The sequence below is a fragment of the Phoenix dactylifera genome, chromosome 9, assembly GCF_009389715.1.
Source record: "Phoenix dactylifera cultivar Barhee BC4 chromosome 9, palm_55x_up_171113_PBpolish2nd_filt_p, whole genome shotgun sequence".
Lineage (NCBI taxonomy): Eukaryota > Viridiplantae > Streptophyta > Magnoliopsida > Arecales > Arecaceae > Phoenix > Phoenix dactylifera.
In genome coordinates, this window is record NC_052400.1 from 3,347,379 (window position 1) to 3,368,099 (window position 20,721).

Consider the following 20,721-nt stretch of genomic DNA (forward strand, 5'->3'; position numbering starts at 1 on the left):
AAATCGGGTACGAAATCGAAGCGTTGTCCCATCGGATCTCGGGGCCTCATCATGGGTCTGCAAAATCAAATCGTCTTGAGGAACGAGCGGGCGCTGCCCCGCTCCCCTCATTTAATAAGATCTGAGACACGTGGAGCCTCGATGTGGCCTCCACCTCTCCGGAATTGTGATCCAGTAACACAAAATCGGAAGCGTCCGACCTTGGGTCACGCCGCGTGTCCGTTTTAAACCCCGTAACGGCACACTCATTAATGAGCGAGAAGCCTCGATTACGGGATTGAGGCACCGCCTCGACGAGCTCGAGGACCCCCATCATTAATCCGCCGTAAGGCGATCCTGGCGATTCAAGAGACGCCACCTCCGCTTCAAGAAGCGTAATGATGCGAGCTTCATCATAAGCTCACCGAATAAAGCAGCCTCGAGACGCCAAAGGGCGCAGGTTTCACCATGAAAGCTCCAAGAAGCGCAAGGGGGCGGACGAGACTCGCCCCCCAACCTCAGTGACAGACTTTACTTCCCACGTCCGAGCCCACAAGTCGCTCGAACTCGGAAGTCGGGGGGTAGTGTTGGGGGGAATAAGATTTTTTCCCAAGTGACATAAATGCCCCTAAGAAGCCGTACAACTTCCGACCCCGGACGGCCGAAGTCGGCATCCGACTTCGGAACGCCCGACCTCGAGACCTCAGACCTAAGAAAAACCCCGATGTTCGAGGTCTACTCTTGTCAGCCACCTACTACGGTCGTGCGCCTCAGAGGTCTGGCCGAGGACCATACCCCGACGCCCCTCTGGCATTTATTGCGCATGATCGCCGTAACCCTCCGGCTTACTCCACAATAAATGCGGATCTCCGGCTTACTCCACAATAAATGCGGATCTCCGGCTTACTCCACAATAAATGCGGATCTCCGGCTTACTCCACAATAAATGCGCATGGCTCCTGTCATCTACGGACTCTCAGCTCTCCACGGCAAATCAGCCCAGCAGAGTCTAGTCAACTATGATAAGTCTCCGATCTCGGCCATAACTCCGACACCAATGCAATAATTCGCCTGATAGCGTGCTAGTTCGGGCTGTACGACGCCCTCACCGCCGACATCAGAGCAATGATTCGCCTGACCATGCGCCGACCTGAACAACACGCCGAGCCGTACTACGGCCTCGCCCTGTTACATCGCAGGTAAACCGACCCCCGCCTATAAAAGGGGGGCCTTGGCCCCACGGGAGGGGTATGGGTACACTCTACAGACACTGTTTATCTCCTTTCTACACTGTTTGCCCCCTCCCTGACTTGAGCGTCGGAGGGCCGGCGCCGGAAAACCCGGCCACCGGCTCGTGTGCAGGCACCCGGACGGAGGACGCCGCCAGCTGACGGATCGTCGCCTCGCCGCGTGGACCCGCCGTCCCATCTCTCCGACCGCCCCAGACGGAGGACGCCGCTCGCCGACGGACCGCCGCCCCGCCGTGAGAACTCGCCGCTCCCTTTCCTCGACCGAAGATTGCCCTCGGGTCCAATTTCCAGTAACAATTTCCATTATCTTTTTATCATGCCAATAGTAAATGGGCAATCCAAGATTTTTTTTTTTTGGGTAAATCTGATTTGTTATACCGTACTTGAAGAGATGCATTTGTGAGAATCATAATATAAAATATGCAATAACCTACTTCCACTTTTGATCATACTACAATAACCTACCTACTTAATACGCGATCTTGGAGCTTTCAAGTTTTTTGTTAAGTTTGGACCCTTCAATAACGAATAATAACTCCCAGCTTAACCTCCGTGTCCCCAACTCTCTAGGACCGTGTCCCCCACTCCCTAGGAGTCTTACTCTCTTGGATTTAAGCTACCCAAGTACCTCTTTATTCTCCGACAAAATTTCCGAATTAACTTCCATAAATCTTTTCTTGTGTATTTTTGCCATCAACAATTGCAAGTTTCATGACCGCTGGCTCATTGAATCACAGAATTCTCACATGGTTTGAAAAAGAAAGGTAAATGCCTCCTTGTTTTCCTTGTAGTATTACATGCATATAGTGACTGAAAAATCTATGCTATGTAATAAGTTCATCATATTGATTTAGAAAAGAATTTAGTATTTTGTGCTTATATTCTATAATATATTGTTAGTCATATACATTGAATCATTTGATATTCTCTCATCATGCTTAAATATTGAATCAAATTTATCATATTTTGGCTCATATTTCTTACTTAGTAGGATCCTTTATTTGTCTTGTATAATCCTTTTGTTTCAAACTGAACCAGTAATCAACCTAAACTGCATATCTTAAATCCTACCTTACTACAATTAAATTTTAGTATGTAGTCTACATTAAATATGTAAAAGATATTTTACAGATAAAAAAGTAGTTTTGCCATTGGGTGGAAGTTTTGACATTTTGTAATAAGATGGCCCCTCCAAAAGTGGAATCCCGTTAGAGCAGACACACCCGTTCTTGTATGCAATTATATTTATTTCAAATTAATAAAAAAAATATAAAAAAAACCTAACTCTATGATAGAATAAACATAAAATACCAAGTGTTCAAGTACTAAACATCAAATGGCACTCTAACAAGGGTTCTTGCAAAAAGTTCTGCAATGACAAAAACTTAGTTAAGCAGGGGCTGTGGTCCAAGCATGCATGCATGTTTTGGATGGAACTTAGAATCTGATACAATAGGAAGTGGGCTTCATGCTTCTCAAAGTGACCAACTACATGCAGCACATTAAACTCACCATTTTACAGCCCATGGACTGTAGAACGTCATACAATTGAGTCCACCACAATTTTCTAAGACTACTGTATCTTTTAGGCTTCACATTTACACATCAAATAGTCTGCTTTACGTACACCTTCGTTTTTTCTAAAAAGAAAGATAATGCTTTGCACGTTGAGATGCACTGTAGAGAATGTAACACTTCATGCTTGCGTAGTGCGTAAGTATTAAAAGATAATAGAGGCCCTACGGAGGATAAGATCAAGAACAGTTTAAAGGCGAAACGTTCCATCATATTCTGTAATGGCATTGGCGAATGCTACGACTGCAGATGTGCCGTCAGTTAAGACATGCAGGCGTGTTTCACGTTCTTGGACTGATAGGGTCCTGTCCGTAGACAACCATGTGGGACCGTCCATAGAGACTGCACTGGAGGGCCGTTGAGTGGACGCCACTATGTAAGGACCAAAGTGAAAGTGGCCGGCAATTATCTTGCTGCTCACGAGATGGTATTTCCAAACGCTGAAACAATGGCAGGATGGATGTATACATAGCCTTCTGCTATTGCTTCCAATTCCATGGACGGCGCAAATCTGAATCTCAATTTAGTCTCACGATTCCGCTGAATGCTTTAACCGGAGTCTGAATTATCGGGGAAACAGACATCGCTTTTTCAGGTGCACTGGACGAGGACATAATGCTGTCCTTGACAAGACAATGATTTTGGCATCTTTCATGTCTTGGTTCTCAGACTGGTCACTGAGCACGGCGCCAGCCCTATCAAGTCAAATTGATTTCGGCCATCATTCCTCTCATGCTTCCGGGATAATCTCAGCACTCCATGGACACGTACTCCAGGGACACTGAGAGTTTGTGGAATGGTGGGAAGTAAAGAGGAAAGCACGTAGCACTGGTTCCACTTGATTATAGATTCACAGAAACCTGGATGCAGATTTGCGCGGAGGTGAACGTCCCTCGTGCATGTTGTGAAGAACATTTTGCCGCTCAAGAACTGTCCTAGTGTCAATTGGATAAGGTGGTGTGGGAGATCTTTTGTGGCCAAATCCATGGGCTAGCATCTTGCTTTTTTGCCTATGCACATGTTTCATGAGGAGTCCACTAAAGACTAAGCTACAATACATAATTCTAGTTAAGTATATTAGCAGGTTTATGCACCAATTTAGCTTTGATTTTGACTGATATGGATATCATTATGTTATTAGTAGGTTCTTCTATCTATTGTGCAAAAAAAAAAATAGGAAAGAAACCTGGCACCTCAAATCTAGGATTAATAGAATGTTGGTTTCTACATTAGTTGATCTTAGATTTGGAATGTTTTATGTAGCGATCTCTTTGCTTTTAGATTTATAGTTTATGCTTGTGAAAGAATTCAAGAATAATTATCAATCTTGAAAAATATTTTATGCTCAAATGTTCTACTATGGATAAAGTGGAGTAATTTATGATCTTATGATAGGTCAATATTGGTTGATCTTTTGACAAAAAAAACTTGTTGCAAATTATGGATGTGATTCAAAATGGGGGATTTGAAATGGTTTAGTTGTCTTGAGAACGAAAAAAAATATATATTACTAAAAGGATGAAATGTTTTGAGTAGATCCTTTAAGATAGACTAGTCTCTTTGTTTCAGATAGTCTAGTGGATTTAGTTTCAGATAGTCTAGTAGATTTACAAGATCATGAATGTTTGTAATATTGCAGATAAAAATATTTTTTCTTATTGGAGAAATTGATCTCAATGTAAAAAGAACTTATATCTTGGTAAAAAAATTTGTAATATGTGAACAAGATTATTAGATTTTGTGATAATAATAATAATAATAATATAAATCAAGGCTATGAGTTCATCATGGATCACCATAAGTGAAATGCTAGTGGAATTTTATGAGAGGCCTCAATGAGTTTAATCTAGACCATAAGTTTCGAGAAGGTTGAATATGCTTATAAGTAAGTTAATATGGAATATTTTAATTTATTGGAGCATCGAATTAATATTCTCAAAAAAGAGATTAATATCAAAATGTATAATAAAATTGTCAAGAGAATCTAGAGTTGGCTTAGCTCAAATTGGATTTAAAATATGATTACTTGATCATACAATGGGGTAAATATGGTGGTTATCTGGAGGGTTAATTATGATCTAGTATGCTTGGAAAGTAAGGATAAAATTTTGCTTGGATGCTATTTAAAAAGAATGATGATCTGGGATTATTAAAGAATTTTGAAGTATATTAATCAGAGTTGTGCAATGAAAATATGGTGGACTAGGTCATTTTAAACTGCTCAAAGACATTGACTATATTTTGTAATAAGTTATAATGGAAGACTAGATTTTTTAATAAAAAAATTTTGTTAATAAGGGAAGGTGAATACTATTGATTCTCAGGTTAATCGTGATATGACTTTGTTATCTCTCTGATGGAAAATTTTGAGCATTTCATGACTAGGGTGAGTTGATCATTGATTAAATATAATCTAAATTATGAGGTATCTAGATAAGCCGTGTGTTAATTATTCCCTCTTTATGATTTACAAATTTAAGCTAAATTTAAAGTCTTGTGACATATCGAATCATGGTATTAATATTTTGCTTTCTCGAACTTGCTCTTGTGATTTGATGCCAATCATTTTCGAGATAGGCCATTGTTGCTTAATGGCCATCATTACATATTCATTTTGTGAATCACATTTCTAGTGATATGATGATTTGACTCTAATTAAGGTTGGTCATTAACTTTTGTGGATCAACACCCTACCATAATAAGTGTACCAAATCCATTTTATTTCAAATTCTATCCTAAATACAATTAATTTTAATTGATCTTGTTGTGAATTGAACCCAATCCGATCTAGAGTGAACTTACATCAAAATGATAATTTCAATCTTAGATATTAGTTAGTCATTTATCTAGTGCCAATCTTGCTAGTTTATATAAATTTTTTTATAATTGATCTAAAGTTATCAATCACACTAATTTTGATCGAGGAGAATGAGATCTTGGATTTATGTTACTCAATGGGCTTAATATCTCTAAATTTGGAAGGCCTAGATTTTTCAAATTTCGAGAACGAAATTTTTTTAAAGGAAGGAGAATGTGAGACTCGACCTAGAATGGGCTGAAGCCGACAGGCCCAGCCGACTTCAACCCATGAAGCAAAGAAAAACCAAAACATCGCAATCCTCTGCTCTATCTTCTTCGGAGATTAGGTCGCGGAGTTGTGGCCAACTCTATGGTAGTTGAACTCTCCGACTCTGCAAGAGTTAGAACGGCTGTCAGTCGTCCCATGGTATCGTTGCCCACAATCCTTGTGGACGGTGCAACTCCTCGTAACCTTTCAGAAGCTTATAAAATCCCTCCCCTTGATCCCACTAAGAGCCCTATTTTTCCCTATTCCGTCGAAAGCCGTCGTCAGTTGAGCAGTCGCGGCCGAGATCTGCTGCCTTCGTCGATGTGTCGGTAAGCCTCCCTTTCCTCTGTTCTTCTATTTTTGGTGAAACTGAAGCCAATTTTTTCCTCTATTCCAGCCCCAAACCGAGACTATTCTCGATTTCTCCTTTTCATCAGTCGCCGCAGCGGTCACCGGTGATGAGAGCATAAAAGTGCAACCGTCATTCCATCTTAATTAGTATTATAGCTAATCATTAATGATAAAATTAACTAATTAACGTTGTATTTGTGTTTGAGTGCAAGTAATCTAAGAAACCCAATAACATTGGGTTTGAGCCCAATGCTCGGCAGCTTGAGCTCAAGTCAAGCCAGCATCTTCCAGGGCCTGCACATCCTGACTTCATCGCATGACACATCACAGCATCGCGAGCATCTCCGCATCCAGATCAGCTCCCTCCAGCTTCATCCGTCCGCAATCTCCCAGCATAGCACCCATTAAGCCATGAACGGCGTCCTCCCGTCGATCCCGCAGCCAGTCCCTCTTCCAAGCCTCCCAAATAAGCGAAGCCCCTCACGCGTCCGTTTCTTCTTCAGCCGCATCATCCTCCTCCAGCTCCCAGCCTCCACCGCGGTCGTGATCGACTCCTCCCAGCAGCCCAAGAGCCCGTCTGCCCTCTTCCTCCTCTGCGATCCCTCCCATCTCCACTTCTTCCGCCCGTCCCAGCAGCCTGTGAAGAAGCCCAAGATCCCATCCGTATCCATCTTCCACGGATCAAGCCTCTGCATCCGCCTCTTCCGCGTCAAAGGGAAGAGCAATGATCCCGCGGCCAGCCCCTCTTCCCAACCTCTCGCTTCCAATCCGGCACCCAAAGAAGGAAACCCATCTCATCTTCTTCCGTCCGCACATCAACCTCCCAGAATCCCAACGGCCATCGTCCGGATCCACCTCCCAAGCATCTGCCTCACAGATCGCGTCTGCCGTCTCCTTCCTCGCGTCGATCCCGTAGCACTCTTCATTCCGGATCCACCTCCCGAGATCCCGTGCCCGTTTCTCCTCCTCTCCATGCTCTGGCGATCTATAAGAAGGGGAGAACGAGAGGAAGAAAAGGGGGCTCTCGGCTGGGTGGTGGGCCAAAGAACAGAGAAAACAGGGGAGTGTGGAGGTCGGTTGGGCCAAAGAAACGGGGGAGGTGTGCTCGGTGGAGGCCAAGAAACAGAGGAGGGCAGACGAGGAAGAAAGAGATTTTTTTTGTTTTCTGTTTGAGTTTAGTTCTTTTTATTTAGGAGAGCAATGTTTTTCTTTAGTTTGAGTTTATGAGAGCAATGTATTTTTTTTTAGTTTTACTTTAATTGAAAGTTTTAATTGAGAAGTTATGTTTTAAGTTTCAGAGCATGTTGTTCTTATTTTTTAGTTTTATTTTAGGTTTTGTTTTGAGTTTTAATTTTTCAGAGTTTATTTGGGTAGAAAGTTGTATTTATTCTGCAATTTTAATTTCTGTTCTGCAATACATTAAATCTTTTTTCATGCAATCTATATTCCAGTTTGCAATTTTTCTAGTACTGTTCCTAACTCATTTTATGCCAAAGCTTTTCTTTGATTAGTTCAATATATAAATGCCTTTCGAATTTAAATACCTGTCTTTTTATCAATTTTAAGTAGAAAATATTCTCTGGTAGCCTAGAGAATCATTCAAACATCTCCAACGTAATGTTTTTCTTTCGTTATTCAAAAATCGATTTTGAATCGGAGTGAATGTTTCAATTTTTATGCAACTCCAATCGCCTCCCTGTGGATCGACCTCTTACGACCATTATTCTTCGAGTAGAACAGGTAAGAGTAAAATTAATTTAAACTTTGTTTGTCGGTTCTAACAACGATCTGTTTAGCATATTTTTAGATACACAAGAATCGGACAACAACCGGCCGTCACTACAGTTGGCTGGCCATTACTAGATGATAGCCTCCGGCCACCCAGGCTCGGCCACCCCGTCGGCTTTTTCTTCCCTCTCTTCCTTCTTTTCCTTCTTCCTCCCTATTCAACGGGATGAAGGACAACTACAGTAAGCCGAGTTGGGTCGAGTTTTGGCCCTATTGGGTCGTGCCCATTGTGGGCCAAACTCTAGCCCAGTTTAGCCATCTTGGCTCTATTGGGTCGTGCCCATTGTGGGCCAAACTTGAGCCTAGTTCAGCCAAATTAGGCCCTATTGGGCTGTACCCATTGTAGGCCAAAATTTGGGCTCAATTCAGCTATTTTGAGCCCTCTTAGTCGTGCCTATTGTGGACCGAGTTCGAGCCCTATTCACCTTGTTGGGTCGTGACCATTATGGACCGAGTTCGGGCCCTGTAGAGCCGTAACCATTGTGGGCCGAGTTCGTGTTTACCTTGTTGAGATATGCCCATTGTGAGCCGAGTTCGGGCCCTGTAGGGTCGTGCCCATTGTATGCTAAGTTTGGGCCCTATTCACCCTGTTGGATCGTGCCTATTGTGGGCCATGTTCAGGCCTTGTTCACTCTGTTGGGTCATATCTATTGCGAGCCGAGTTCGGGTCGTATTCACCTTGAGCCTGTTCATCCCTTATGAGATCGTGTCCAATAGTATTTTTTTCCTTTGCTTGGCTCTGAAATTAACAATAAAATTAATTATATTTAAACAGGCGAATTCTAATCGGCCTATGTGAAATAGGATTTAAAGCGAGAAGAGGTAAGTACCCTAATGCTTCAAAGTATATTTTCTAAAGTATCTGGTAAAGTAATTATTAGTATATTAAATTTTGATATATATTTTGTACTTAGTTAAACAGGTCAAGCATGTTAATAATTATTTTAGAATTATGTATGTATTATGAAATCTAAAAAATATGACTAGACAAATTATAAAAAATCTATTTTGTATGTATGTATTCTCAGCATAGTTATGATTGTTCTGGCTCCAACAATGAAGATTATTCGGTTGGCTCTGTCAACTTATAATATGTGAGAAACTAATTTTGCACCGCATCACCGATGATAAAAATAGTAGTATTTGGGCACTGTTGCTACCGGTGGTTAATAGTAATAGATTTGGTACTTTGTGCAACCTATGCCACTGGGTTACATGGCTATAGCCTATTGATATTGGAATTCTGCTATCAGAGTTTTTATGAAAATAATGATAAATTTCAAAAAATATATATATATTGATAATTTATTTTTCAGTCGATATTTTATGTTTCAATTAAATATCTAGCATGCTTTGACCCACTCTAGGGTATTATATTGCTTACTAGGATAATGTAGCTCATTATCATATTTCTCTATTTTTCACATCCAGAGGCGTGATGGCCTGAGACTGGAGTGTGCACTAGATTGTTGAAGATCCTTCAGTTATTGGCATTTTAGATAGATTAGTTAGATTATTGGATTTATGTTTGCTTATATTCTTTAAAACTTTTGTAATAACCATTTGAAGTAATTAATGATTAAATAAATTTTAAAAATTTGTCGTTACTTTGATATGATCCGTTACCTTGCATGCATGTACGTACGGTCCGCTCTATAGATGTACAATTTCTGTCGTGCTCTAGGCTTGAGATGTAACAGATTTGGTGGTATTAAAGCCTAAGTTTTTGGATCCTTGGAATTCGTCGGAAACTTTGAGAGATATGTAGACATTGGGCAATGAGACAAATGTCTTTATTTGCTTTTGTTATTGATAAATTTGTATTACGGTATCTGAATTTTTTTGAGATGCTTATTAAAATCAGAATGCTCGCTAACTGTGCTCATAGCCAATGTATGAATAAACTATTTTGGGTGTTTTTTCGATAGAGCAATTTGTATTTCAGGTTATGATTAAAATAGATTTTGACTAAAATCAAATGGAGTACTAGCCATGGAATATTATCATACATTGTAATTATTTGTTTATTTTGTGATTTTGGAAGTTCAACTTAATATAGAGTGTTGACCCCTAATGGATTTTGATGAATACAAAACACTAGAGTATAATTTCATTTATCTTAACAATTTAATTGAGGATTTCATGTATTTTATTAAGAATATTGTTAAGAAATGTCTAGGCAAGTTCCCATGATTTTTTAAGGACTTATTGAAGAATTTTTGAGATGAAAGAAAAAGTTCAGGGACAGCCGAGACGTCTCCGGGTTGTCTCAGAGACGTCTCTGGCACAAACAGGAAGAACTGGCACGTCTGGAGACGTCCCCGGCACCTGCCGAGTCGTCCCCGCGATAGCGGAGTCGACTCTCTCAGTAGCGGAGTCGACTCTCTCAGTGGCGGCAGAAAGGCAGTTTTCAAGAGATATGCGCGAGACGTCCCCACCGTACGCGGAGTCGTCCCCGCAAGTAAAAAGCAGACTTCCCGAGTCGTCCCCGAGGTAGCGGAGTCGGCTCTCTCAGGGTTTTCCAGAGGATGTCATTTTCGGTGATAAGGCAGCGGAGACGTCCCCTGAAAGAGCGGAGTCGACTCTCTCAGAGAATTCCAGAAGACATATTTTTCGGAGTTATAACAGCGGAGTCGTCCCCAAGGCAGCGGAGTCGTCCCCATGCAAAAAGTGCAAACAAGCCGAGACGTCCCCGTAAAGTACAGAGACGACCCTCTCAGAAAAACAGAAAAATAAGGATTCAAACGATACAATTCCAGAGTCGTCCCCGTAAAGTGCCGAGTCGACCCCAAACAAAGTGAAAAGTAAATTTATACAGCCGAGACGTCTCGCGTTGAAGCGGAGACGTCTCCGGAGCGCCTGGGACGCGACTGACAACTTTTGCAGGTTTGGTTTGAATTTCAAATCTCTTTTACTTTATCTCTAACGGCTATATTTGCTTTTTGGGCTATAAAAGGGACCTCTTAAGTGCTTCTCAACAACTCTTCACCAACCCAAAGCTAGATCATTTAAGAGAGAAGCAAGAGAGAGAAGTTCAAGGGAGTGAGTGCATTCAAGTGAAGAAATCAAGTGATTTCAAGCTCAACCACTCTCTTCCGCTCGGGATTCAAAGCTCATACTTAAGCCTACGCGATCCACATCGGAAGAATCATCATTTCCCACGCTTCCAACGGCAAAAGGATTCTTCCGGGTTCTATTATTTATCATTGTCATATTTGCTTATTTAGAGCTTTTCAATCCTTTGTAAAACCTTTCATTGTGGTGCTTGTTCCAGTCAAGGGACTTGGAACAAGGGAAAGGCGTCCCAAGCCTAAGTGAAATTGGGGGTTATAGGGTTTGTTGTTAGCCCGGTGTAAAACAACGAGTTGGGTAGTGAACTCGCAAAACTACCGTACTGTAATCGTGGATTATAGTGGAAATTCCCAAAGGTGCTTTGGGGAGTGGATGTAGGAGCAGTGGAGGCTCCGAACCACTATAAAAGCTTGTGTTTGCGATTGTTTGTCTTCATAGCTTTATTTTAGCTTTAGCTCATACATTTGTGTGTTTTATTTTTTAATTAGACAAAAGTTTTAAGACACCCAATTCACCCCCCCTCTTGGGTGACCATCTTTGGGCAACAAGTGGTATCAGAGCAGGTGCTCTGTGTATTTCTTGAAAGACCTAACCGTCTTAGCCAAAGATCTAGATGGCAACACCCTTTAACAATGTTCCTGCTGAGGGGCAAGCAACCAATAGACCTCCACTCTTCAATGGGACAAATTATACCTATTGGAAGACTAGAATGAGAATCTTCATTCAAGCACAAGACTATGCCTTGTGGAGGGTTATAGTCAAGGGACCACAAGAACCATCACACATGGTTAATGGCATTCAAGTTCCCAAACCTGAGGAGGATTGGGATGAGAATGATGATAGGATGGCTCAACTCAATTCAAGAGCCATGAACTCATTATTTTGTGCTCTAGATGTAAATGAGTTTAATAGAGTCTCCACATGTAGTTCCGCTAAGGAAATATGGAATAGGCTTGAAGTTACCCACGAGGGTACAAATCAAGTCAAAGAGTCCAAAGTGAACATTCTAGTTCACAAATATGAGTTGTTTAAGATGGAACCCAATGAAACCATCACATGCATGTTTACACGCTTTACCGATATAATTAATGGTCTAAAGAGTTTGGGTAAATCTTATACTAATCCGGAACTTGTAAGTAAAATTCTCAGGTCTTTGCCGAAAGCATGGGAAGCAAAGGTCACGGCGATCGTAGAAGCCAAAGACCTCAACACCTTGGGGCTAGAACAACTTTTGGGCTCATTGATGACGCATGAGCTCACGATGAAGCAACATGAAGATGATTTGCCAAAGAAGAAGACAATTGCACTCAAGGCTACTTCGAGTATATGTGAAGAAGAAAGTAGTGAGAGTGAGGAAGAAAGTGAGGACAAGGACTTGGGTTTAATAGTTAGGAAGTTTAAAAAATTCATGAGGAAAAAGAAACCCTTTCCAAGGAAAAAGTTTGGAGGGAGAAATGATTGGGAAAAAGAAAAAGAAAAAGAAAGAGACCCAATCATATGCTACGATTGCAAGAGACCGGGACACATTCGTTCCGAATGCCCTCAACAAAAGAAGTTTTTTGGAAAGAAGAAGAAGAAGGCATTGAAGGCAACATGGGATGATAGTGACACATCATCCTCCGAGGAAGAGAAGGAAGAGACCGCCAATTTGTGCTTCATGGCATTCGAAGACGACGAGGTATGTCAAAACTCAACTATAAATTTTACTTTAGAAGAATTGTATGAAGCTTTTCAAGAACTTATGGGTGATTGTAGTATGTTAGGAGCAAAGAATAAAGAGTTAAAAGCCTCCAATCAAAAACTGAAAGAAAATATTGAAAACCTATTGATTGAGAAGGAGAGCGTTAAAAATATTAACACCATTGACCTAGAAAATAGAAACTTAAAACTTAGCATTGAAAATAAAACGGGAAAAACACTAATTAAGGAATTAAATCTAAAAGTAAAATCTCTACTCGATAATAATACCTCACTTGCACAAAATGTTGAATCCCTTAAAAAGGATAAGGAAGAACTAGTTAAAGAAAATTTAAATCTTAAGAATGAGGTACATAAATACAAACCAATTGTTGAAAAATTCACACAAAGCTCTGAAAAATTAAATCTTATTCTTTCAAATCAAAGAGCTATTTTTAATAAAGCCGGATTAGGATATAAAACTAACAAACAACAAAAGTATCTAAAGAATTTCTTTGTAAAAACAAAAGATGTAAAAACTGAAAAACCTACATGCTTTCATTGCGGAAAGAATGGACATAAAGCCTACTCTTGTATTCAAAGAAAGATCCAAACTAACAAGAGTACATTTGTGAAAGCTAAAAACATAACTAAAGTATGGGTGCCTAAGGGAACCAACTACACTAACCACGAAGGACCCAAGAAAACTTGGGTACCTAAGAGCTTCACATGATCATTTTGCAGGTATGCCTTGCAGCCGGGAATAAAAGGAGAATGTGGTATCTTGATAGTGGTTGCTCAAGGCATATGACCGGTGACAAGAATCTCTTCGTCACTTTGAAATCAAAAGAAGGAGGAGTAGTCACATTTGGAGACAATGCTAAAGGTCAAATCATTGGTGTTGGTAAAATCTCCATTTCACCCTCCTCTTTTATTGACAATGTATTGTTAGTTAATGGACTAAAACATAATCTATTAAGTATAAGTCAATTTTGTGACAAGGGATTTAAAGTATCATTTGAATCATCACTATGCATAATTAGTAGTCCAATTGACAATGAGATCATACTCACAGGACATAGGCATGGAAATGTTTACATGGTTGATCTTGATGATCTCACCATGAAGGATGGCCAATGTCTTGTAGCCATGAGTCCCAAAGTCAATGAGACTAGTTGGTTATGGCATCGTAGGTTAGGACATGCTAGCATGGATTTAATTTCTAAATTGATTACAAAAGATCTAGTCAAAGGACTACCAAAGATAGATTTTGAAAAGAACAAAATTTGTGCTGCATGTCAATTAGGGAAACAAACGAGAAGCTCTTTCAAGTCTAAAAACATAGTCTCAACAACAAAACCCTTAGAACTAATCCACATGGATTTGTTTGGACCCACTAGAACTGCTAGTCTAGGGGGTAAGAAATTTGGTCTTGTAATTGTTGATGATTTTTCACGTTTTACATGGGTTTCATTTCTTGCACATAAAGATGAGTCCTTTCCCGCTTTTATCAAGTTTCATAATAGAGTTTCGAATGAACTCAATCTTAAACTAAAAGCAATTAGGAGTGATCATGGTACCGAGTTTGAAAATCAGCACTTTGAAAAGTTTTGTGACGAAAATGGTATCAATCACAATTTCTCGGCACCTAGGACACCCCAACAAAATGGGGTGGTAGAAAGGAAGAATCGCACACTAGCAGATATGGCTCGTACCATATTATGCGAATCGGATCTACCAAAATATTTTTGGGCTGAAGCAATAAATACTGCATGTCACATTTTAAACCGTGCATTAGTTAGATCCATCTTGAAGAAAACACCTTGTGAGTTAATAAAAGGTAAGAAACCAAATATAAGCTATTTTCATGTTTTCGGTTGTCGATGCTTTATTTTAAATAATGGAAAGGACAATCTAAGCAAATTTAGTGCTAAATCAGATGAGGGGATCTTCTTAGGTTATTCCTCATCTAGTAGAGCATACAGGGTCTTCAACAAGAGAACTCTTGTTGTTGAAGAATCCATTCATGTTGTTTTTGATGAAGCTAACGGAGATTCTTCTAGAAAAGAAGAAGATGGTGATGCAGGTATACTTGAAGACCGAATGAAGGAATTCTCCATACAAGACAAACAACATGAGGATGAGATCAAAGAAGATACAATTCAGCAAGATGAAGAAGATCAACCTCCATCAAGAAATCAAGATCTTCCTAAGGAATGGAGGTATGCACATGGTCATTCAAGGGATCTAATCCTTGGTGATCCTTCGCAAGGGGTAAGGACAAGATCCTCTCTAAGAAATACCAGTAATTATCTTGCTTTCGTTTCACAAATAGAACCTAAATCACTAGAAGAAGCCGAAAAAGATGATAATTGGATGAATGCTATGCAAGAGGAATTAAACCAATTTGAAAGAAATGAAGTTTGGACTCTAATGAAAAAACCCCTAATGTTACAATTATAGGCACCAAGTGGGTGTATAGAAATAAACTAGATGAAGATGGAATAATCATAAGAAACAAAGCTAGACTAGTTGCCAAAGGTTATAATCAGGAGGAAGGAATAGACTTTGATGAAACTTTTGCTCCTGTTGCTAGATTAGAAGCTATTAGACTACTTTTGGCATATGCATGCTTCATGGATTTTAAACTCTATCAAATGGATGTAAAAAGTGCATTTTTAAATGGTTATATAATGGAGGAAGTTTATGTAGGACAACCTCCAGGCTTTGAAAACCACTTACATCCAGATTACGTTTATAAATTGCATAAAGCATTGTATGGACTTAAGCAAGCTCCTAGGGCATGGTATGAAAGATTAAGTAATTTTCTAATTGAAAATAAATTTAAGAGAGGAAATGTAGACAAAACCCTCTTCATTAAAAGAAAAGGAAATGACTTATTGCTTGTGCAAATTTATGTGGATGATATAATTTTTGGTGCTACTAACGATAGTCTTTGTCAAGAGTTTGCCAAGCTTATGCAGGGAGAATTTGAAATGAGCATGATGGGTGAGCTCAACTTCTTCCTTGGGCTACAAATAAAACAATCAGAGGAAGGCATCTTCATCAGTCAGTCCAAATACATCAAGGAAATGTTGGAAAAATTCAAGATGAAGGATGCAAAGGAAATCAGCACACCCATGGGCTCAAGTTGCAAGCTTGACAAAGATGAAAAAGGTAAAAATATAGACTGCAAATTGTACAGAGGTATGATAGGCTCATTACTTTACCTTACTGCTAGTAGACCAGATATATTATTCAGTGTTTGTATGTGTGCTAGATACCAAGCATGTCCTAAGGAATCACACTTGCAAGCTGTTAAAAGAATTTTTAGATATCTGGTAGGGACATCTAATGTAGGCTTATGGTATTCTAAATAATCTGACATAAATTTAATTGCTTATTCCGATGCTGATTTTGCCGGGTGCAAACTCGACAGAAAAAGCACAAGTGGCACATGTCAATTCTTAGGTGCTAATTTGGTTTCCTGGTTTAGCAAGAAACAAAATTCAGTTGCCTTGTCCACAGCTGAGGCTGAGTACATTGCAGCTGGAAGCTGTTGTGCCCAAGTTCTTTGGATTAAGCAACAACTTGAAGACTTCGGTATCAAAATGGATAATATACCAATTAAATGTGATAATACAAGTGCAATTAATTTAACAAAAAATCCTGTCCAACACTCTAAGTCAAAGCATATAGAGATTAGGCATCATTTTATTAGGGATCATGTGCTGAAAAATGATGTGATGATTGAATATGTATGTACTGAAAATCAATTGGCCGATATCTTTACAAAGCCCCTTTGTAAAGATAGATTCAACTTCTTAAGGAATGCTTTGAGCTTGTATGATCCTAGCAAATAAATTGAACTTGTATTGCATTGCTTTGCTACTCAAACTAGTAATCCACCTCAAGGTAAACATAAGTGAAAGCATGAATTCATCTAAGCTAAATGACGAACTGTTTGACTTTTCGGAGGATGGTTACCCTCCCTTGGACTCTTCATGGAGATATTTTCAGAGCCTATTTCATAGGTATTCGAAATTTGGTCAAACATTTCTCATTTCAATATTAATAATTCAAAAATCATTATCAAATTATTATAGGATGTATTATTAAGGGGGAGGATCACAAACAAATTCACTCTGTGTTTATCAAAAGAAATCATGTTGATTAGGGTGATTAAATAAAAATTGGGAAAAGATAGAATTCAGTCTGAAATTTTTCAGTGCCGGAGACGTCTCTGGCAAATCGCAGAGACGTCCCCCCAGGCGAGACATCTCACCTTAGTCGCGGAGACGTCTCGGGGACCGAACGAGAGTTTTTAAAATAGGTCGAAACAGCTCGAGCCGACCCGAGCTTTCCCTTTCATCCCCGACAAAAACAAAAACCCTAGCCTCCATTTTTCTCCAACACAAACCCTAGCCTCTTTCTCCTCATTTCCCTAGGATTTCCATTCAATGGCATCCAAAAGAGCTAGGAGGACTGGTGGGAGGCGTCCTAGGGCAGCGGCCGACGGTGAGGAACGGAGGGAAGAACCTTCCGCGCCGTCTCCTCCGGTTGCTCCGCCGACCACAACCATTTCCTGTGCAAATCGCACAGTGACAACCGGGAGGTACATAGATTTTTATTTTCTAGATAATGAGGGGTTCTCTATTGGAGAGAGACTCCGAGCCCAAGGGTGGGAGCACCTTTGTACCCTCAATACCTCGACCTACCCCGGCCTTGTTAGAGAAATGTTTAGTAATATGGCTTTAGGGGACTTAGGGTACACTGCATATGTCCGGAGGACATTAGTAGAAATTAATGAGGACATCTTATCCACTGTTTTGCAAATCCCTAAGGACGGTGAGGCTCCAACCTCACATCCCCAAAGGGAAATAGCCCTAAACTTACTTTTAGGACGAGAGGACTGCGGCCCTCTTGATGTAGTGAACTCACAAGACCTAAATGCCGAGATGAGATTACTTTTAAGTATTGTCAACCGGGTCTTGTTTCCTAAAACCGGTCGCTTCGATTTTGTTTCGGAGCGAGATTTAGTTATCATGCACCATATCCTACTAGGGATTCCTCTAAACCTCCCTAGACTCATGTTAAACTACATTGCTCTATGTCATAGGTATTCTAGGTTTAGTATACCCTATGGCATGATATTTATCCTAGTTTTTAAACACTTTAAGGTTCACATTCCCGAAAATGAACCTGCAAAATCCTTGAGAAACACCGACTACTATAATGAGGGCACAATGCGAAGAATGGAGTTTCAAAAGGTAGATGGATCTTGGGTCAAGGTACCAAAAAGAAAAGCTCAAACCCTAGAGCCTGAGATCCCACATCAGGAGTCTGACCACCACTCTCCTCCACCCAGCCACATGGATTTTCCTGATATACCCAGCTCAGCTGGACCTTCCATATCCATGCCACCACCTCCTCCAGTCAGTGGGCCCTCCTTCCTATCAGAAGACCAGATGCGTACCTTAGCATCTGTCATTTGCCAGCAGATGAGGGAGGAAATGAGATCCATGATCTCTACTGAGTTGGCCCCCATCAGAGCTTCACATGAAGGGCTTCTACAAGAGCTGAAGGAAATTAGAGCTCAAATTAAAGCTACAACGCAAGAAATAGTTGGTGTGGGTGCCACCCAAACAATCAGATCAATTGAGCTAAAGGACAGCTTGAAGACCATTTCAAAGAGTCTTAAAGAGTTGACAAGCCCAGGAGGAAATGTGGGCACCTTGGTTGCCCAACTTAGAGGAAGAATTGAAATGGCAACCATAGAATTTGAAGCACTCGTGGCAGCCTTCCATAAGTCACAGGGAGATCAGTTCAAGACCCTAATGGATTCAATCAATGCATTTATAGATGCAGCTTGTAGGGCTTATGAGCAACGTCGCCGATAAGGGACTTTTTGTAGACATCTAGGGATCTTCTTTTTGTATACCCTAGGCTATTTTGAAACACTTTTTGTAGTAGAAATCAATACTTGTAATGATTTCTTCTTTTAACTATGTACTGACTTCAAAGGTTTACAATGATACATGAATATAATTTCTTTTGAAACCTTGTGTATGTGCTACTGTGTATGTGATTCTGTGACTGTGTATGTGTTTCTTGTGATGTGCCATAAAAATCTCATAACATACCTTAAGTATTCAAATTCAACACAACTTATCCATGCAGATGACACAGAGGGAGCACATCTTGTGATAACTATGTTAAACAAAAAGAGAAGTCTGAAATGAATTCCAAAACAAAGGGGGAGCGATATGAATGACTAAAATTCTTTAATAGAAATAACTTGGACAGGGGGAGCACAACTTGAATCTCCTTGAGTAGTTCATAGAAGGATAATTTGTCCCCTTCATTGTTGATGACAAAAAGGGGGAGTAGAACCAAGAGTAGAACCAATATGGATATTGGATACATTGGAATGCAAAATACAAAATTCATACTCCAAAGTTGAATTAGAAAAGATAAAATTGAAAAATATTGGCTTTTAGATAATTGCCCTTCTGGAAAAGAAAGGGGGAGTCAAAAAGAACTTAGCTTTCAAATTTTAACTTAATTCAAATTCAGTTGATATGCTAAAATTGCTTAAGAGCTATAAAGATCAATCTTATGCATAATGATAGAACTGAAAATTGACTATTTTGAATTATGCACACTGTATCTAGCTCTAATCAAAACATTATGCTTGTACATCTGATCAAATACTGTGTATATGTTTAAATTTCGAATTTTGCATATACTCAGTGTTTTGTCATCATCAAAAAGGGGGAGATTGTTGACCCCCTAATGGATTTTGATGAATACAAAATACTATAGTATAATTCCATTTATCTTAACAATTTAATTGAGGATTTCATGTATTTTATTAAGAATATTGTTAAGAAATGTCTAGGCAAGTTTCCATGATTTTTTAAGGACTTATTGAAGAATTTTTGAGATGAAAGAAAAAGTTCAGGGACAGCCGAGACGTCTCCGGGTTGTCTCAGAGACGTCTCTGGCACAAACAGGAAGAACTGGCACGTCTGGAGACGTCCCCGGCACCTGCCGAGTCGTCCCCGCGATAGCGGAGTCGACTCTCTCAGTAGCGGAGTCGACTCTCTCAGTGGCGGCAGAAAGGCAATTTTCAAGAGATATGCGCGAGACGTCCCCACCGTACGCGGAGTCGTCCCCGCAAGTAAAAAGCAGACTTTCCGAGTCGTCCCCGAGGTAGCGGAGTCGGCTCTCTCAGGGTTTTCCAGAGGATGTCATTTTCGGTGATAAGGCAGCGGAGACGTCCCCTGAAAGAGCGGAGTCGACTCTCTCAGAGAATTCCAGAAGACATATTTTTCGGAGTTATAACAGCAGAGTCGTCCCCAAGGCAGCGGAGTCGTCCCCATGCAAAAAGTGCAAACAAGCCGAGACGTCCCCGTAAAGTACAGAGACGACCCTCTCAGAAAAACAGAAAAACAAGGATTCAAACGATACAATTCCAGAGTCGTCCCCGTAAAGTGCCGAGTCGACCCCAAACAAAGTGAAAAGTAAATTTATACAGCCGAGACGTCTCGCGTTGAAGCGGAGACGTCTCCGGAGCGCCTGGGACGCGACTGACAACTTTTGCAGGTTTGGTTTGAATTTCAAATCTCTTTTACTTTATCTCTAACGGCTATATTTGCTTTTTGGGCTATAAAAGGGACCTCTTAAGTGCTTCTCAACAACTCTTCACCAACCCAAAGCTAGATCATTTAAGAGAGAAACAAGAGAGAGAAGTTCAAGGGAGTGAGTGCATTCAAGTGAAGAAATCAAGTGCTTTCAAGCTTCCCAAGTGATTTCAAGCTCAACCACTCTCTTCCGCTCGGGATTCAAAGCTCATACTCAAGCCTACGCGATCCACATCGGAAGAATCATCATTTCCCACGCTTCCAACGGCAAAAGGATTCTTCCGGGTTCTATTGTTTATCATTGTCATATTTGCTT